Source organism: Hylobates moloch, unplaced genomic scaffold (assembly GCF_009828535.3).
Source record: "Hylobates moloch isolate HMO894 unplaced genomic scaffold, HMol_V3 SCAFFOLD_23, whole genome shotgun sequence".
Lineage (NCBI taxonomy): Eukaryota > Metazoa > Chordata > Mammalia > Primates > Hylobatidae > Hylobates > Hylobates moloch.
The window spans coordinates 9545784-9560402 of record NW_026652298.1 but is presented as its reverse complement, the minus strand read 5'-3'; the positions used below and the strand labels follow the sequence as shown (position 1 = coordinate 9560402).

Here is a 14619-nt window from a genome sequence, read left to right as displayed (position 1 = left end):
CTGTCATATTTATATCCCTTCTAGGTAATCTAACCTGTGGTTGACTCTATTTCATGTGTTATCTCTTCTTTATCTGCTTTGTCATCTATACATCTGTTGACATATTTTGTATTCTCATGACTCTCTTTCAGTTCCTTACTACCATTAGGGTTTTGTACTTTTCTCCCCTTTAGTGATATCTAAGATGGGAAAGATAGTAAATACATATGACCAGATTCATCAGGGAAATAGATGCTATTCTAGGTAGTTCACACAAAACATTATATAATACAGGTAATTAAAAGGTTACATGGTCATTCTGAGAACTTGGAGTTAGGTGATTAGAGAAGTTGCTACTAGAATGCAAGAAACTGGGAAGTGGAAAGATCACAGACGGCTGCCAACAGTGTTCTCCAGTGCCAACAGCATAAAACTTAGTTCTCAGGAAAATCTCCAGTGTGTTTTGGGTATTGCCAATTACATTATAGCATGTATCCACCATTGCTTTATCATACAAAATGGAGAAATAACATGTTTATTGAATACACACACACACACACACACACACACACACACACACATATGATAATGCCAAAAAAGATAGAACTTCTAATTTCATTGATGTCTCTAGTTTCCTGAAGAAGCTAGAAAGAATAGTATGGATATCATTTTTCTGAAATATATATATAAAAGTTGAAATTAATCTAACTATTAAGAATTTTAAAACAATGAAAAATAACTGTGATTTGGGATTTATTTTATTTTTAAAAAACGAGGAAGATTTTCATATTATGATGCTTTCATACAGTATCTCTCATATGAGTGACAATAATGCCTTTTAATTTTTTCTCAAAATGTTATAGAGCAACAAAAGATTGGCAATATGAGCTGTCTTTTTATTGTATTTTAATGGTAAACTTGTAGATGATTATGGGGATATTCTAACTTTTATGATTTTTTAAACAACTCTCAGTTCCATCCCATAAAAGAGCTTCATGTAGAAATACTTTTAGCAGCTTTTAAGTTTATTTCATCTTCTCTTCCCCAGGAGACAAGGTAAAGGTATAGATTACATTTTCTGGAGATATCACTTTCATTTATAGCTTTATAAATTTGGATAGACAATTTTATAATAACAATGCTAACACTGAAAAGGAAAGGAGTAAGATTTTGTAATTTATAAATAATCCTTGTGGGGATGTTATTATTTAACTCTGAAGATGTTATTTCTTTCACTTTTCATTATTTTGGTTTCAGTCACTGCTTGCAGAATAGTAATCTCTTAGCATAATATGAAGTCAGTGGATCAAATGCAAGAAACAAAACAAAAAACCCAGAACAAAATCAAGAAGGTCCAAAGTTTAGCACACTATTTATTTCGCTGATTTTAATCATACTCAGGAAGGGTTTTAGTGATCCCAAGAAACAGGAGTGAGATTAATCAAAATAGCTCAAAATGCTCAAAACTTAAGTTATATATTCAGGAGCCTTTAAATTCCCACCATTTTAAAAAGTGTTCTTTAAACCTCAATTTTGGGTACCTTGCTGTTCCTTGGGTTTGACTGAGGATCAGTATTTTCTTGCCATTTATCACACTTAAACATAGAACATCCAGAATCAATAAACTACAAAGCAGAAGATTTAGAGAATCTGTCTTTCCAGAGTAATAGTCATACTTTCCCAAACATGTTGTATACAATTTTAGGAGACTATAGACCTTTGGTACATATATCAGATGTTAAGCTTTTTGTTCCATTAACATTATTGTAGTCAGTTGTAATGCTAGGTTCTTAATCTAGAGACGGGAATATATAACTTCTATTTTCTTCAAATGAAACATGGCTTTGGTCATAAGTACCTATATCCAAATCTTATTTCAATATACTCTACATTAACAGCATGTTAGAGATAGGAATCTAGTATTATATTTACATAAATTAGTTATTTATCTCAATATTTACAGAGTTCTAGGCATTGTGCAAGTCAAATAATACATATTCACTGTCCTCAAAAACTCAACACTAGCTAATGGGAGACCAGCATTGAAATGAAAAAATAAGAGCAATACAATTTTCTATGTGCAAGACAGACACAGTTCTACAGGGCTGGGGACAGAGGGCCTCTGAAGAGGAATGGTGAAAGTGAATGAGGAAAGCCTTTGGAGAGGAGGTGTGGCTGGAGCTGAGTATTGAAATATGAGAAATATTTGTTCAGATATTACTCTTTTTTTAAATTTTTTCATGACTGAATTCCAGGCATACATGCCTTCAAATACCTTATTGCGGATGACCTAGAAGGCTACATGTAAAGATAAGTACATCCTAACATTTGCATATTGTTGCTTCTCGAATTTCACAACTGTGATTACTTGCTGGGTTGGTTACTGATCTTTATTTTCATTTACCTAGCATCTTCACTGATAATCCTAATCGATGTAGCTTTTACTTTCATCATTAAATATCTCTAGTTTCTAATTTATTCTGTGTAGAGACTTTAGTTTCATCAAATATAAGCTAGCATGAAATTATATACCTGAGCCAATAGAAGAACTCAAGCCTTTTATTTGCCTTAATATAAGATTTAAAAACCAATTCAAAAACAATTGTTCATATATGTGGGCAAATTCCTTTAAGTTTCTGTTGATAGGTGTTGGAATAGGTTTCCTAGTAAGATATTAAATGTGTCATCCAAATAAATTTTTAGGTTGCATAAACACTGATCTTGAATAAAATAGCTATAGTTCTACCTGGAGGTAGAGAGTCATAATAATATCAAGGCTAGATAAACACTGATCTTGAATAAAATAGCTATAGTTCTACCTGGAGGTAGAGAGTTATAATATCAAGTTAGAGCTCATGTTTGTGTGTGTATGTGTTTGTGTACTTGTGCACATGCTGGCTTTTATGTACAAAATGGTGATCATCAAAGGTAGTTGTCATCAAAAAGTCATAGATTATAAAAGCTAAAAGGGACACTTTATTTTCGAGATACGGAAACCTAGGCCCAGAAAAATGAGACAGGTTGCTTAAGACTGAGAGCAGAGCCCAGAACTTGGGCCTCTTGACTTCTCTTTGCAAATGTATCATTGTGCTTTCAAATTATAGATATACGGAATCATAGAACAGGAAGAAACTGTATGATCATCCAGAGCTCATTGACAGCCTCTCCCTCCTCTCCACACAAATGCTAATAAACCCTCTGCTGTCTCTCTTCCACTTAAATTTGCGGGGAAATCTAGTTAGCATAAAAACACTGATCACAGTATCTGGCTATGCTTTTTTTTGACAGATTGTCCTGCTACTGCTGCTTCCCGTCTTCCTTCATCATTCACATTATGACAGACATTTGAGCAGAGTCTCAGTGAAAACTTGTTTGGGGGTTGGTGCCTGTGATTCTCAGTGCAGCCTGCCAGCCTCATTGGGAAAAGGTGTTTAATACAGGCAGCGATTTTTTTGTATTATGAACTGAAATAGAAAATGCTGCAATGGGTTCATTCAAGGGAGACCCAATATCTTACTTACAATGAAGAAATCAGGCAATTTTCGGGAGTAGAAGTGGAAGTGTGACTCATACATATATTGGTATTTTCTTTTATGAGATTTTGATATGGTACTTAATGTTTTATACTGAGAGGAGATGAAAGGTTTCTCATTTTCCTACAATTTTACTGAGAAAATCAGTAAAGGACACAGAAGTTCATGCAACTGCCTTCTTTTATTAGTACCTATATCTTGTCTTTCTTTCCTTTCTTCCCTTCCTTGCATCTCCTTTCCCTTTTGGTTTCTTTGTTAAGCCTTTTCTTCCCTCCCTTTATCCCTCCTTATAATTGATTTTGCTTCTTTGTGTTACTACCTTCATTCTATGGTTGGAAAGTAGTAGGAAAGACAGAGTGGATATGGTAGTGATTAAGAGCACAGGCTCTAAAGTCAGACTGCCTGGCGTTGAATCCTGTCTCTACCACTTACTGACTGAGTGACCTTCGATTGAGTCACTGAACTTCACGTTTCAATTTTTTATGTCTTATTGGATAAGTTTCAATCAGAGTTGGGGATGAAGTGAGATATATGAAAGTGCTTAGTACAAAGCACATGTGTTGCTATCTTATACTATGCAGTCATGACTTTCATATATATATATATGTAGAGAGAGAGAGAGAGAGAGTATGTTTATGCTTATTCCAATATATACATTTTCTGTAGAGGGCTTAGTCTTTCAATTACAATAAGCTATTGGTATAGTTTAGCCATCTAATGCTAATGGAAAGGAGAATGGGCTCGATTGTTCTAAATAAATTTTATAACTTATTTATCTTGGGCTTTGAAGAAAGGTATGAGGAAATCAACTACAGAGATGTGTGCACACCTAAGAGACATTGACCCTACTTACTTTCTTTCCTTGCTCCTTGGCTAAGACTCCTATGTAAGTGCCATTGTTGCTAGAAGTTTGAAGCTTTTGTGAGGTTTTAGTTTTTGTGATTTTATATTATATCTTTTTTCAGATATTTAATTAAATTTAATATATATTTGCAATCTATAAAACAATATAAATAATCATGATAAATCAAAAGATATATTGTCTGGTCCCTGGTCTCTCGGAGTTGCCAAGGCTCCTAGCTGCTGGGAAAGCTGATGCATGTGCAATTTGGAACATAAGGCAGTGTTTATTGATGCCATTGATCTTTGTAATGGGCTACATGATCCAACCTTTTTTATTTCTTCTTCTTAGTCTTTGATAATGACTTCACATCTGTAGTTATCTCTTTATATTTGTTGAGTTGCTTTTTGCTGCCTGCAGTATTCTAGACATTTTATAATTAGAGATAAAGCTTGGAATTTCCTATGCAACATGTTTTGTATTCAGCCTGCTTTCTTCTCCCCAGTTTTGGTCTGGTTTTGTTTGCTAGTTTGTTTTCTGCAGGTAGAAATACCTAGGAAGGACAACATCATTTGATAAAGTATAAAATATGCTTATTTAGGAGAGAATACTTTAAAAGGCTTATGAACTCTTGATGACTATCCATTAGTTTATAATTAACTTATTTTCTTTTTTTATTATACTTTAATTTCTGGGATACATGTGTAGAATGTGCAGGTTTGCTACATAGGTATAAACATGCCATGGTGGTTTGCTGCACCCATCAACCTATCATCTACATTAGGTATTTCTCCTAATGCTATCTCTCCCCTAGTCTCCACCCACCGACAGACCCTGGTGTGTGATGTTCCCCTCCCTGTGTCCATGTGTTCTCATTGTTCAACTCCCACTTATGAGTGAGAACATGCAGTGTTTGGTTTTCTGTTCCTGTGTTAGTTTGCTGGGAATGATGGTTTCCAGCTTCATCCATGTCCCTGCAAAGGACATGAACTCATCCTTTTATGGCTGCATAGTATTCCATGGTGTATAAGCCACATTTTCTTTATCCAGTCTATCACTGATGGGCATTTGGGTTGGTTCCAAGTCTTTGCTACTGTAAACAGTTCTGCAATAAACATACATGTGCATGTGTCTTTACAGTAGAATGATTTATAATTCTTTGGGTATATGTCCAGTAATGGGATTGCTGGGTCAAATGGTATATCTGATTCTAGATCCTTGAGGAATTGCCACACTGTCTTCCACAATGGTTGAACTAATTTACACTCCCACCAACAGTGTAAAAGTATTCCTATTTCTCCACATCCTCTCCAACATCTGTTGTTTCCAGACATTTTAATGATAACCATTCTAACTGGCATGAGATGGTATCTCATTGTGGTTTTGATTTGCATTTGTCTAATGATCAGTGGTGATGAGCTTTCTTTATATGTTTGTTGGCCACATGAAAGTCTTCTTTTGAGAAGTGTCTGTTCGTATCCTTCATCCACTTTTTAATGGGGTTCTTTATTTTTTTCTTGTAAATTTGTTTAAGTTCCTTATAGATTGTAGATATTAGACCTTTGTCAGATGGATAGATGGCAAAAATGTTCCCCATTCTGTAGGTTGCCTGTTCATTCTGATGATAATTTCTTCGGCTGTGCAGAAGCTCTTTAATTTGACTAGATCCCATTTGTCAATTTTGGCTTTTGTGGCCACTGCTTTTGGTGTTTTAGTCGTGAAGTCTTTGGCCAAGCCTATGTCCAGAATGGTATTGCCTAGGTTTTCTTCTAGGGTTTTCATGGTTTTAGGTCTTATGTTTAAGTCTTTAATCCATCTTGAGTTAATTTTTGTATAAGGTGTAAGGAAGGGGTCCAGTTTCAGTTTCCTGCATATGGTTAGCCAGTTTCCCCAACACCATTTATTAAATAGGGAATCCTTTCCCCATTGCTTGTTTTTGTCAGGTTTGTCAAAGATCAAATGTTTTTAGATGTGTGGCATTATTTCTGAGGTCTATATTCTGTTCCATTTGTCTATATATCTGTTTTGGTACCAGTACCAAGCTGTTTTGGTTACTGTAGCCTTGTAGTGTAGTTTGAAGTCAGGTAGCATGATGCCTCCAGCTTTGTTCTTTTTGCTTAGAATTGTCTTGGCTATACTGGCTCTTTTTTGGTTCCATATGAAATTTAAAGTAGTTTTTTTCCAATTCTGTGAAGAAAGTCAATGATAGCTTGATGGGGATAGCATTGAATCTATAAATTACTTTGGGTAGTATGGGCATTTTCATGATACTGATTCTTTTTATACATGAGCATGGAATGTTTTTCCATTTGTTTTTGTCCTCTCTTATTTCCTTGAGCAGTGGTTTGTAGTTCTCCTTGAAGAGGTCCTTCACATCTTTTGTAAGTTGTATTCCTAGGTATTTTATTCTCTTTGCAGCAATTGTGAATGGGAGTTTGCTCATGATTTGGCTCTCTGTTTGTCTATTACTGGTATATAGGAATGCTTGTGATTTTTGCACATTGATTTTGTATCCTGAGACCTTGCTGAAGTTGCTTATCAGCTTAAGGAGATTCGGGGCTGAGACAATGGGGTTCCTAAATATATGATCATGTCATCTGCAAACAGAGACAATTAGACTTCCTCTCTTTCTATTTGAATATCCTTTATTTCGTTCTCTTGCCTGATTGCCCTGGCTAGAAATTCCAATACTGTGTTGAACAGGAGTGGTGAGAGAGGACATCCTTGTCTTGTGCCTGTTTTCAAAGAGAATGCTTCCAGCTTTTGCCCATTCAGTATGATATTGGCTGTGGGTTTGTCATAAATAGCTCTTATTACTTTGAGATATGTTTCATCAATACCTAGTTTATTGAGAGTTTTTAGCATGAAGGGGTGTTGAATTTTATCAAAGGCCTTTTCTGCATCTATTGAGATAATCATGTGGTTTTTGTCATTGGTTCTGTTTATGTGACGGATTATGTTTAATGATTTGTATATGTTGAACCAGCCTTGCATCCCAGGGATGAAGCTGACCCGATCGTGGTGCATAAGCTTTTTGATGTGCTGCTGGATTCTGTTTGCCAGTATTTTATTGAATATTTTTGCGTAGATATTCATCAGGGATATCGGCCTGAAATTTTTTTGTTGTTTTGTCTCTGCCAGGCTTTGGTTTCAGGATGATACTGGCTTCATAAAATGAGTTAGGGAGGACTCCCTCTTTTTCTGTTGATTGGAATAGTTTCAGAAGGAATGTTACCAGCTCCTCTTTGTACCTCTGGTAGAATTTGGTTGTGAATCTGTCTGGTCCTGGGCCTTTTTTGGTTGGTAAGCTATTAATTACTGCCTCAATTTCAGAACTTGTTATTGGTCTATTTAGGGATTCAATTTCTTCCTGGTTTGGTCTTGAGAGGGTGTATGTGTCCAGGAATTTATCCATTTCTTCTAGATTTTCTAGTTTATTTGCATAGAGCTGTTCATAGTATATTCTGATAGTAATTTGTATTTCTGTGGGATCAGTGGTGATATCCCCTTTATCATTTTTTATTGTGTCTATTTGATTCTTCTCTATTTTCTTCTTTATTAATCTGGCTAATGGTCTATCTATTTTGTTAATCTTTTAAAAAAAAGCTCCTGGATTCATTGATTTTTTGAAGGGTTTTTCGTGTCTCTATCTCCTTCAGTTCTGCTCTGGTCTTGGTTGTTTCTTGTATTCTGTTAGCTTTTGAATTTGTTTACTCTTGCTTCTTTAGTTCTTTTAATTGTGATGTTAGGGTGTCGATTTTAGATCATTCCCACTTTCTCCTGTGGGCATTTGGTCCTATAAATTTCCCTGTAAACACTACTTTAGCTGTGTCCCAGAGATTCTGGTACATTGTGTCTTTGTTCTCACTGGTTTCAAAGAACTTATTTATTTCTGCCTTAATTTCATTATTTACCCATTAGTCATTCAGGAGCAGGTTGTTCAGTTTCCATGTAGTTGTATGGTTTTGAGTGAGTTTCTTAATCCTGATTTCTAATTTGAACTGTGGTCTGAGAGACTGTTTCTCATGATTTCTGTTCTTTTGCATTTGCTGAGGAGTGTTTTACTTCCAATTATGTGGTCAATTTTAGAATCAGTGTGATGAGGTCCTGAGAAGAATGTATATTCTGTTGATTTTGGGTGGAGAGTCCTGTAGATGTCTATTAAGTCCACTTGGTCCAGAGCTGAGTTCAAGTCCTGATTATCCTTGTTAATTTTCTGGCTCAGTGATCTGTCTAATATTGACAGTGGGGTGTTAAAGTCTCCCAATATTACTGTGTGGGAGTCTAAGTCTCTTTGTAATTCTCTACAAGCTTGCTTTATGAATCTGGGTGCTCCTGTATTGGGTACAAATATATTTAGGATAGTTAGCTCTTCTTGTTGCATTGATCCCTTTACCATTATGTAATGCCCTTCTTTGTCTTTTTTTCATCTTTGTTGGTTTAAAGTCTGTTTTGTCAGAGACTAGGATGGCAACCTCTGCTTTTTTATTTGCTTTCCATTTGCTTGGTAAATATTCCTCCATCCCTTTGTTTTGAGCCTGTGTGTGTCTTTGCATATGAGATTGGTCTCCTGAATACAGCACACCAATGGGTCTTGCCTCTTTATCCAATTTGCCAGTCTGTGTCTTTTAATTGGGGCATTTAGCCCATTTACATTTAAGGTTAATATTGTTATGTGTGAATTTGATCCTGTCATTATGATGCTAGCTTGTTATTTTGCAGACTTGTTGATGCAGTTTCTTCACAGTGTTGATGGTCTTTACAGTTTGGTATGTTTTTGCAGTGGCTGGTACCAGTTGTTCCTTTCCAAATTTAGTGTTTTCTTCAGGACCTCTTGTAAGGCACACCTGGTGGTGACAAAATCGCTCAGGATTGGGTTGTCTGTAAAGGATTTTATTTCTCCTTCACATTTGAAGCTTAGTTTGGCTGGATATGAAATTCTGGGTTGAAAATTCTTTTCTTTAAGAGTGGACTGCTCTCTCTTCTGTCTTGTCGGGTTTCTGCAGAGAGATCTGCTGTTAGTCTGATGTGCTTCCCTTTGTGAGTAACCTGAGCTTTCTCTCTGGCTGTCCTTAACATTTTTTCCTTCATTTCAACCTTGGTGAATCTGATGATTATGTGTCTTGGGGTTTCTCTTCTCGAGGAGTATCTTTGTGGTGTTCTCTGTATTTCCTGAATTTGAATGTTGGCCTGTCTTGCTGGGTTGGGGATGTTCTACTGGATAATATCCTGAGGAGTGTTTTCCAACTTGGTTCCATTCTCCCATCACTTTGAGGTACACCAATCAAATGTAAGTTTGGTCTTTTCACATAGTCCCATATTTCTTGGAGGCTTTGTTCATTCCCTTTCATTCTTTTTTCTCTAATCTTGTCTTCACCCTTTATTTCATTAAATTGATCTTCAATCTCTGATATCCTTTCTTCCACTTGATCAATTTGGCTATTGATACTTGTGTATGCTGCACAAAGTTCTTGTGCTGAGTTTTTTAGCTCCATCAGGTCGTTTATATTCTTCTCTAAACTGGTTATTCTAGTTAGCAATTCCTCTAACCTTTTTTCAATGTTCTTAGCTTCTTTGCATTGGGTTAGAACATGCTCCTTTAGCTCGGAGCCATTTGTTGTTACCCACATTCTGAAGTCTACTTCTGTCAATTTGTCAAATTCATTCTCCATCCGGTTTTGTTCCCTTGCTGGTAAGGAGCTGTGATCCTTTGGAGGAGAAGAGGCCTTCTGATTTTTGTAATTTTAAGCCTTTTTGCACTGGTTTCTCCCCATCTTCATGGATTTATCTACCTTTGGTCTTCAGTGTTGGTGACCCTTGGATGGGGTTTCTGACTGGACATCCTTTTTGTTGATGTTGATGCTACTCCTTTCTGTTTGTTAGTTTTGCTTCTAACAGTCAGGCCCCTCTGCTGCAGGTCTGCTGGAGTTTGCTGGATGTCCACTCCAGACCCTGTTTGCCTGGGTAACACCAGCAGATGCTGTAGAACAGCAAAGATTGCTGCCTGTTCCTTCCTCTGGAAGCTTTGTCCCAGAGGGGCACCCACCAGATGCCAGCTGGATCTCTCCTGTATGACGTGTCTGTCAACCCCTTCTGGGCAGTATCTCCCAGTCAGGAGGCACGGGGGTCAGGGACCCATTTGAGGAGGCATTGTGTCCCTTAGCAGAACTCAAGCACTGTGCTGGGAGATCCACTGCTCTCTTCAGAGCCAGCAGGCAGGAATGTTTAAGTCTGCTAAAGCAGCGCCTACAGCCACTCCTTCCCCCAGGTGCTCTGTCCCAGGGAGATAGGAATCTTATCTATAAGCCCCTGACTGGGGCTGCTGCCTTTCTTTCAGAAGTGCCCTGCCCAGAGAGGAGGAATCTAGGGAGACAGTCTGGCTACAGTGGCTTTGTGGAACTGAGCGCAGTTTGAACTTCCTGGTGGCTTTGTTTACACTGTGAGGAGAAAACCGCCTACTCAAGCCTCAGTAATAGCAGACACCCCTCCCCTCACCAAGCTCAAGTGTCCCAAGTCCACTTCAGACTGCTATGCTGGCAGCAAGAAATTTAAGCCTGTGGATCTTAGCTTGCTGGGTTCCATTAGGGTGGGATCTGCTGAGCTAGACCACTTGGCTCCTCGGTTTCAGCCCCCTTTCCACAGTTGTGAATGGTTCTGTCTCACTGGCCTTCCAGGCGCCACTGTGGTATGAAAAAAAAAAAAAAATCCTGCAGCTAGCTCGGTGTCTGCCCAAACAGCCACCCAGTTTTGTGCTTGAAACCCAGTATCCTGGTGGTGTAGGAACCCAAGGGAATCTCCTGGTCTGCAAGTTGCAAAGACTGTGGGAAAAGTGTAGTATCTGGGCCGGAGAGCACCATTCCTCACAGCACAGTCCCTCACGGCTTCCCTTGGCTAGAGGAGGGAGTTCCCCAACGCCTTGAAATTCCCAGATGAGGTGATGCCCAACCCTGCTTCGGCTCGCACTCCGTGGGCTGCACCCACTGTCTAACCAGTCCCCATGAGATGAGCTGGGTATCTCAGTTAGAAATGCAGAAATCACCTGCCTTCGGCATTGGTCTCGCTGGGAGCTGCGACCGGCGCTGTTCCTATTCGGCCGTCTTGCCAGCCAGCTACTCTAATTCACTTATTTTCAAATATTACCGTTAGAATTGTATACCACATTACAAGTTTCAAACACTATCCTGCCAGGGCACAAAAGAGTTCCTAGTTGCCTAAAAGAATTAGCTATTGTTTCATCTGTGTATGGCTTGGTCTCAGAGGGTGATTGAGACATGACAAGAAATCATTTTTTTTTCTCAAGGGAAATGGAGGCTCTGGACAATAGTGTCATAACAATGTCATGTAGAACATACCTAGAGAATTCTATGAAGAAATCAGCCAAGCCATGACTATCGACCAAAATTTTCAACTTTCAACAGTGAGATGAATATACTATCTATAGATCTAATAATCCAGAGCTTCATTTATGAACATATTACTTCTCAAAATAAAAATTTGGAGCAGTTTGTGATTTAATGATGGATATTTTTTATAAGAACTATAATGGCAGTTAAATTATAAAACTGAAGTTACTAATATGAATCAGTGATCCTTTCATGAGCTTTTATTTTAATCAGCTAAAATACTAAAATACTTTTATTTTAATCAGCTAAAGTATCCAACTTATAGTGAGAAGAGTTTTGTTTTCAACACAGTTATGAAAGAATTCAGGCTCACTTAATTGTAAATAAAAATCTCAAAGAAGAAATCATTGTTTAAAATATTACCCCATTGAGTTTTTCAGTAAATGGAAGAAGAATTAACATTTAGGGTAATAATAGTTAATGTCTGTTTTTAATTATCTGACAGAATACTTAGGGAATGGACATAGGCAGTGACGAAAAATAGTTCATTATATTATAATGTATCATTAGTTTTGAATGTGTATACACCTAATATTAACTATATGTATAGTACACAATTGGTCATTTTATTTTTAAAATATTACCTCATATCAATAATCCCAATTTAAGTAGTTAAGAACATGGAAATAATTTCCATGAAGTATGCATTTCTGAATAATGATTGTATATAACCATTATTGTATTGGTTGTATATAACCAAAATGAAATTAATTCATTTGGTGAATAAAATTGGTTGTATATAACCAAAATGAAAGCTAATTAATTCATTTGGTGAAAGTTATAGTGAGACAAAGCACAGGCTGTAGACATATGTAACATTAATTAGGACAATGTTATTCTACATCTACAGGTGGAATTTCCACCCGTCCTGGAGGCTCATCAGCATTTACCTTTTATTCAAAAGGGAAATTGGTGAGAGAGTAGAGGCAGATAATCACAGCATCCCACTCTGCTAGAAAAGCAAGCCACAGCTCCCATCCTGCTGGTGATATGTCAACACTCTGGTCTTTCTACACAACAGCACACTTGTACCAAAAAAGAGGCTTTGCTTTTTCTGTGTGATGAGCTGTAAACCTTCATATTAGAAAAACACAGAAAATAATTTTGCTTAGACTCTAATCAAATACGAAAATTATGGCTGATGGAAACTGCACATAGATAAATTAGTCCAGTATTCTTCTACTTGTGAAATTTAAGGAACTTCATCTTAAGAAATAAAGATAATTGGGAAAATTGCAAAGGAAGTGTTTCCAGTTTTGATAGAGTGAATGGGGCATTCAAAATATATTTCTAAATGAATGATAAAAATAAAATACTTGCAATATTATCAGAATTTATTTCCACAATAAATATGTTCAGGAATGTTAAGTGGGGAAGCCTGGGCAGCCATTGTGCTGTAACTGGCTCTGTTTATCTTTTGCTCTTCAAAAGAGAAAGAAAGGAACCTTAGCACAATAGCAGAATTTCCTGATGGTGGCTATTACAATTTTACCACTGAGGAAAGGACATCTATGGGTCTTAGAAAAGCTAGGAAACATCTTGAATATCAGAAATTATAAATGAATACTACTTGGTGTAGATTAAACTAAAGACATGGGATTGTATGGTCTCAAGGCCACAGACCTAGTTGGGTCCTAAGAACCTTGTCATATATATCTATATTTTTTAATGAATTTAACCAGCAAGAAAGACTATGGAGCCACCTAAATTTTTCCTAAATCTTCAAAATGATGGTGACATAAAAATGTCACTTAGACAATATTTCATTTTGATATAAAATTTTATTTTTTATCAGTTTGATCATATACATGGGACTAAAAAATGTAGTTGTCTTAAAATATTTTAGGGTTGCTTAGGAAATCACTTTAAAAATAAGAAGTGTCAGAATAAAAGTTGTCTGCTTATGTTCCATATTTCAGAACTACCTTTGATTTCTTTAGCTAAACAATATTGCACATAAATAGGTTAGAAATTATAAGATGTGCTACATGTCTCCCTTGAAAACACTCATTTAAGTAATGTATTAATTATTTTTGGAATCACTTGTCTTCTCCACTTCAGCAAAAACCCCACCAGGGCAGAGATCACTCTTCCTCTTGTTTGCTTTGAATTTTTATGACTTAGCAGAGTGATTAGCACATAAATATTAATAAAACCAATGAATGAGGAAAGCAATGAATAAGTAAACAAATGGGCCCAGATGAAAAAGTAAGTTATATGTATTAGTGAGAGCCAATAATAAATTAATGGAATAATCTTTTATTTGAAACTAAACAAATTAAGGGAAATTTATGAACCTTAAATCTTTTTGTAAAGATCTAGTACAAATAAGATAAAAAAATGCTCATCCTTTTTTCCATTGAAATGTTATGTCCAAATGAGCTTTGTTTCTGTACTTTATACATCAATTAAAGCTGAATTCATGGGTGCTAAGCATTTTAACATATTGTATTACATGTAATATTCCCTAATGCCCCAAACTTCAAGATTATGTAATGGCTTACTCTCTCCCTGTCCCTACCCACCGATAGTGTTATCCACATACATTCTCATCTAGTTTTGTTCTGTGATGAAAAACCATATGCGTATCCTATTCCTATATGAATTAACCTGGCATGCAGGTAACTTAAGTGCATGTGATCTGGTCTCTGCTGACATCACAATGGGCCCCCCTCCTTGCATGGAGGTAACGTTTGTTATAAGACAAAATGTTTTTAAATAGTACACATTTCAGATTTCAGATTTTATATGTATTTTGTGTTTTTCCTCCCTCTACCCCTTTCCAAAGTTATGAATGAAATTCTAGGACCATTTATAAACAAAGCACAGTTTAGTCCGAGTAAACAAATGGACCCTGAAGTGT

At 36.6% G+C, this 14619-nt stretch overlaps 1 protein-coding gene across 2 annotated transcripts in view; it reads left to right on the top strand.

The window, feature by feature from the left end:
• Positions 1–14619, top strand: part of LOC131382365 (cAMP-specific 3',5'-cyclic phosphodiesterase 4D-like) — a 714712-nt gene that overhangs the window by 439555 nt on the left and 260538 nt on the right. The gene's annotated exons all lie outside the window — the stretch shown is intronic.